The sequence below is a fragment of the Pinus tabuliformis genome, chromosome 2_2 (genome assembly GCF_031772625.1).
Source record: "Pinus tabuliformis cultivar Carrire ecotype Pingquan chromosome 2_2, CPIR1, whole genome shotgun sequence".
In the NCBI taxonomy this organism is placed as follows: Eukaryota; Viridiplantae; Streptophyta; class Pinopsida; order Pinales; family Pinaceae; genus Pinus; species Pinus tabuliformis.
Window position 1 is genome coordinate 1165329637 of NC_142300.1, and position 6790 is coordinate 1165336426.

Consider the following 6790-nt stretch of genomic DNA (forward strand, 5'->3'; position numbering starts at 1 on the left):
TGTACTTCCACTATCAATCAAGACTACTACTGGGTGATGTTTAAGAAAACCTCTAATTTTGAGAGTTTGAGGGGAAGAAATCCCTGCCAACCCATGCAACGAAATAACTAGTTCGTCAGAGACATTGTCCTTTTGGTTGTCTTCTTCTAGCGCCTCATGTTCCTCAAGTGGTGGATCTTCCTCTGTTGAGCTGTAGTCAGTGGCATCTATTTGAAAAAATTTGGGTTCCTTGCATTTATGACCTGGGGAGTATTTTTCATCACAGTAGTAACATAGTCCTTGCTTTCTTCTTTCGGCCATTTCCGCAGGTGACACCTTTTGGACCTTAAGTGTTTGAGTCGTGTTGTGAGCTTGTGGGGGGCGACCTTTAGTGGAGAAATTTGGGCGACTGTATTGGGCTGCTAATGCACGTTCCACATTACGGGCTACCTTGCAAGCCTCTGTCCATGTGGGAGGGTGGTGCAGTAAGACTTGAGCTTTGATGGCTTCTTTAAGACCGCTGATAAAACATTCCGTGTAGAACACATCTGAGAGACCCCAAGTGCGGAAGGCTAAGGCTTCAAAAGCTGTAATATATTCATCCACTGTACGGAGCTTAGTAAGACGACCCAAAAAAGAGTCCTCCTGTTCAAAGCGACTTTGAAGAGCTTTTGTAAATTGGTTCCAAGTCTTAAAAGGTCCATTGCAACGTTGATGCCATTCCCACCATTGCCACCTTTCATTGTCCAAGTACATGCTCCCCAACATAAGCTGAGTCGCATCATCTAAGATACGATTCAGTTTGAAATACTGGTCCATTTGTGCTATCCATGCCGACGGGTGTGAATCGTCAAATTTATGCATATCCAACTTGGGAGGTCGCTGACTGGGTGGTGGGTAGGTGTGCCAGACGTGAGGAGAGTAGCTAGACTCACCCTCATTGTATTCATGGCCATTATACGCCTCCTCGTGGGCTTGCTCCTTGCCCTTCGGGATTAATTGCTGGACCTGGATACATAGTCTGTTAAGCTGATTGTTGAGGGTTTGCATGGATTCTTCAAGTTTGTCCATCCTTTCATTGGCCATCGCTTGGGCTCTAGTTTCTACCATACACCAACCTTATGAACAATTGGGACCGCCGAAAAAAATTTCACTAATAATTGAATGGTACCACCGTGCTCAGCTCGTCGTCCTGAACTCTCTTTTTTTTTTTTTTTTTTTTCTGAAAACTCCAAACGGAGTTTTACTCCTTCCTGATCAATACTGTAGTTGCCAAATCCTCAAAATGTCAATGCGGCCAAAAGTCCTGCGAAAATTATACCCTGGTATAGGAACCCTTCACAACAACTCCGATCTGGTGGATCTGAGAGATCTGAATGGTGGATCTGAGAGATCTGAATGGCAGATCTGCGAACTCGAGACTGCGGGACTGACGTCTGCTGCTACTACTGCACTCCTTTGCACAAGCGGATCTGATATAGATGATGTGCAATCCCCCGATAGAAAAGGGAACTATGGTCTTGAGGAGTGTCAGGTGCTACAAATCGCAATATACATAAGGGTCTGGCAGTAGTACTCGGCCCAATGTTTCAGGGCTCTAACTAAGGAGGATCTACCGTACCCTTAGCCGTACAACCCGACTACCCTATCGTACGGGCGAGTAATCTCTCCGAGTGTTGTTCTCGATGTACTGTAGCCACAAGACGGCCGACGGTTTATCTATGGCGAGGTTTCAAGGGAGCCTAGGGGGCTTCCGATATACCCAGAGGGTACGTGGAAGACAGTCTGTGCATGGTTCTGTCTAATGCGCTACTACTCGAAGGGGTACCCACAGGGGTTACAAGGGAGTCCAACAGACATGACCACCTCTTGTATTTCCTGCGTGCATGCCTCCCCAAATCCGCAGGTTTATGCGCTCAACGACAGATCCCGTGGTTTAAAGACGCTGGAACACGTCTCTAGCCGAAATTTTTTTTGCTAAGAATTGGAGATCCCACCGGCCCTGGAAAGTGCTCTGATACCACTTGTTATGCTCTTAACCTGCAAAATGATACCCAAATACAGAATATGCGAAGAAAATATACCCATAACACAGAATAGCAATGATTTTATTATTCAGAGAGTAATGTTCACTTGCCTCTTCGAGGGGGCAACCTCCAATAGAGCAGAGCTCGACTACAAAATAAGACACGATGCTCCTCGCAGGGAGTCTCTATCCTTTATATATGACTCATACATGCAATACCACGGGCCAATACCGTGGGTTTTATTAATACCATCTATCTAATACTACAGCCCATTTGCAACTAACTGTGGTCCCGTAATTAATTGCGGGTTAACCACTTACAAATATTAATATGGGCTTTATTGACTCTTGACTATGACGTGATCCCATGACATAAATAAGGGGGTTAGGGTGGGATCCTAACACTCTCCACACTTCATCTTGGCTTTCCCTTTTCCAAAAGTCCTTTACTACAATCATACCTTGCTCAGCTGCTTTTTGGCTTACTTCCATAAGGTCTTGTATTCCATTCATTCTTTCCCTTTGTTGCCAGGCCTCTTCCCAAAATTTCGCTGAGCTGCCCCCCCTTATCTCCCAGAACGCATGCTTCGCAATTAACTCTTTATTGGAACTAGCAAGGTTCCATATTGTTGATCCTTTCGGGGTATCCCTCATCCTCAGAATTTCCTCTGGTTTCTTGGGCATGTTATATTTTTTGGTCCATATTTGTTTCCACAGGTCATTTCCCCCATTTAACCACCGCCACCAAATCTTAGCCCCCAAAGCCTGGTTCAGCATATGAGGATCCTTAAGTCCTAGCCCTCCTTCCATCTTGCTTTTAACTATGTCCTTCCAAGATACCAGGGACCATTTCTTTTTCTCTTTCTGACCACTCCATATAATTTTTTTTTGAATATCTCTGTCATCTTATTACACGCTCCTTTAGGCACTGCCATAGCTGAGAGTTGGTATATTGGAATAGACTGGAGCATCGCTTTCACTAGGACAGTTCTGCCTGCAAAATTTAAGGATCGAAAGGACCAGTTTGTAAGTTTCTTGACTATTTTCTCTAGAACCTGCTGCCAATTGGACATCCTTAATGGAGTTAGGGCCAGCGGGGTTCCTAGATACCTGGTTGGGAGCTCCCCTGATTGGAATCCCAGGGTTCTAGACAGGAAGTTCCTGATGTTCCCTGTTGTATTAAAGAAATAAATACAGGATTTTTCATTGTTGATTTGAGTGCCCGAGGCTGACATGAACAGATCTAAAATCACCTTGATTCTTCTAGTTTCTCTCAGAGATGCCTTTCCAAACAACATGACGTCGTCCACAAACTGCTGATGGGTTATTGGGAGATTATTTCCCCACAGTTGGATTCCTTTAAGCTTCTTCTCTCTTACTTCTTTTTTGATATACCTTCCCAACCCTTCTACGGCTATAATGAACAGGAAAGGGGACAGAGGGTCTCCCTGCCGGAGACCTCTGGTCGAATTGAAAGGTTGGGCGGGCGTTCCGTTCACCAGAATAGAAAAATTTGTTGAAGATATCGCAGATGTTATCCACTCTATCCATCTATTGCAAAACCCATAAGCTCTTAAGATTTCTTTCAGGTAATTCCAGTTTAAACGATCATATGCTTTTGAAAGATCTAATTTAATCATCATACCTGCTTCCTTTTTCACTTTTAAGGAGTGAACAACTTCTTGGGAGACCACCAAACCATCTAAGATTTGCCGCCCTTCAACAAAACCTGTTTGTTCTGGGGAAATGATGTTGGCCAGGAGGGGCTTGAGTCTTTTAGCCATTAGAGTTGCTATGATCTTGTATATCACGTTACACAGGGCAATAGGTCTAAAGCCTTGAGGGGTTTCAGACTTTGCTTCCTTTGGGATTAGAGACAAAAAAGTTGCATTAAGATTTCTACTTACCTTTTGGTTTCTTCGTGATTCTTCCACAACATCTAGTATATCTTGTCCGAGGAAGTCCCACCCTGCCTGGTAGAATTCCGCTGTAAACCCATCAGGGCCTGGGGCTTTATTTTTTTTCATGCCTTTTACAATTTCCTCTACTTCTTCCAGGGTCGCTGCCCGCATCAGAGCTAGATTTTGCTCTCTGGTGATCCTACTCGGGATTTCTTTACATATTTCCTCTATCGCTGCTCTTCTTTCTACGTTTGGTTCTGTGAGAATCTCCTTGAAGTGCTCTGACAGGACTCGCTCTATATCTTCATGTTGAGTGACCCTTGTTCCTGATTCATTTTTAATGGAAAAGATTCTATTTCTGTGCCTTCTCTGGACCATTGCTTGATGGAAAAACTTTGTGTTTCACTCTCCTTCTCTCAGCCAATTCACCCTGGATTTTTGCCTCCACAAGATTTCTTCTTGTTTCTGTCTCTCTTCTAGTTGCCCTATCAAAATCCCTTCCTCCTTGGCTAAGTCTTCACTCCTTCCTATATTTATTATTTCTTGTTGTATTTGTTTCATCTTTTTTTCTAACATCTTCTGGTCCTTGAGTATATTCCCAAATTCCTCCTCATTCCATTTCCTTATGTGCCTTTTAAGCTCTTTTAATTTCATCTAAAATGTCTCCATTTTATTTCTTCCTCTCTCACTACTCTGTTTCCACCATTTCTCTACTTTTTTAATGAAATTCTTGTCCCTCAGCCAAAAGGCTTCAAATCTAAAGGGTTTTCTTTTAGGGATAGCTTTAATATCCATTTCCACTTTAACTGGCCAGTGATCGGATCCCATGCCAGGGAGGATTACCGCTTCTATGTAAATATCCCAGTTCATGATCTGTTCTGATAGGAGAAATCGATCTAGTCTTGATGCAATCTGATTTCTTCCTCCCCTCCTATTATTCCATGTGTGTACTCCATTTGTGGTCTGAATATCTACCAGTCTTTGTTCTACTATCCACTCCCCAAAAGCTTCCATATCTGGTTCCCTTCTTCTGAGCCCGCCCTTTTTTCGTTCAGATCTTTTATCATATTGTAGTCTCCTCCAACTATCCAAGGGGAATCGCTATAGATGGAGCGTATTATTGTCAAGTTCTGCAAAAAGACCCTGCGTTCATTCTGTGTATGAGGCCCATATACATTTGTTAAAAGAATCCATTCTTTAGATCCCAAAATCCTAAATCTTCCTGAGAGGATACGAGGAATGCTGATCCAATCTTCAAATTGGACTTCCTCTGGATTCCACAAAATTGCAACTCCCCCTGCACTGCTGATTGCATCTTGTCCCACAATCTCATAGTATGGCTTAAAATTTTTCATCACTTCTTTTAGTTTGCTCTCCTTTAATTTAGTTTCTTGGAGTAACATGATATTTGGTCTATCTCTTTTAAGTCTCTCCTTCAAATATCTCTGTTTACCCTTACTGTTCAGCCCTCTGATATTCCAGGTTGTAATTATCATTTTAAAAATTTTGAGGGTTGTTGAAATACCTCCGATAATGGCACAACTTTTCCGGAATTCACTAGCGTTTCTCCCACCATTTGAATGGTCTCGCTCAAAGGTCTCCGGCCTCTTTTCCTTCCTCCTTTTCCTGTGGTTCCCGTTTCTAGATTCTGATCTCCTTGTGTTCCAAGTTGCTCTGGTTGCTTTGCCGTCCCTCGTCCTCGTTTTTCCTTGTATCTTTGAAACATTTCCTTGTAGAGTTGTTTTTGCTCCTCTGGTATGAACCGTTCATCTAGATGCTTCCATTCCTGTAGCAATTTCCTCATTATCTGTTCTTCCTCACCTCCTTGTTCTTGCTGCGGGTCGATTTCCATCTGAATCTGTTCCTGGGTTCGCTCTTCTTCCCTATCCCCCTTTTCTCCCTCTTTTACCACCTCTTTATTCTTCTTTTCCTCGTTGTTCTTCCTATTATCTTTCTGGGCTTCTGTTACTATCTCTTCCTCTTCTTCTCTTTCTACCTCCATTTCCAGATCCCGCAAGATCTCAAACTGATTCATATTTCGCTGGCTTTCTTCTAGGTTTGGAGAGTCTATTTTGTTCTTTCCTTTGTGAAATCTCTTTCTTCTCTGAACTTCTATGAACCCTTCTTTGATCTCTTCATTCCTATGTCTCTCCTGCTCCCCTTGATCTGTTGGGTTATTTCCTTCAATTAACGAGCAATGTTTGAATAGATGGCCATATTCATGGCATCGCCTGCACCGAAAGGGGATGTGCTCGTAATCAAGCGGTTGTTGCCAAATTTCATCATGGTACTCTACTTCGATGTGATCTGGCAGAGGTTCATTAATATTCATGTAGACGCAGATCCTTGCATATGATGTATATTTTCCTCGCCTGGTAGTCTCTGCAATCTTTACAAAGGTCCCAATCGTGTTCCCGATTCCTTCTAGGATTTCTAGGTCCCAAAACTCAATCGGAAGTCCAAACAATCAGACCCAAACCCCATCCTTGTCTTCTTAGGAATACAAACATTGTTGAATTCTTTCTTCCATATCTTCACAAAATGTTGATATGTAATAAATCGACCATTTCCTTCAACACCTTCTACATATTCTTTGTATAAGTTGTAGATTTCTCATCTTCAGAAATTATCTGGAATATGTATTGTCTTTCTATTTGGCATACACTCTCCATGCTTTGAAAAAAATTCTTTCATCCATGACATTGCAGTATTTGATAATGGCCCAAACTGTCGTTTATGACATACTTCTGAATAAAATGTAGGATCCTTTTTCAAATTTTCTTCGATTCGTGATAGGCGAAAATTACCCATTGAATGAAACATTTTAAAATCCTTTCTACAGATAAATAAAGACCCAATATGATAATCATAATCTGACAATGTA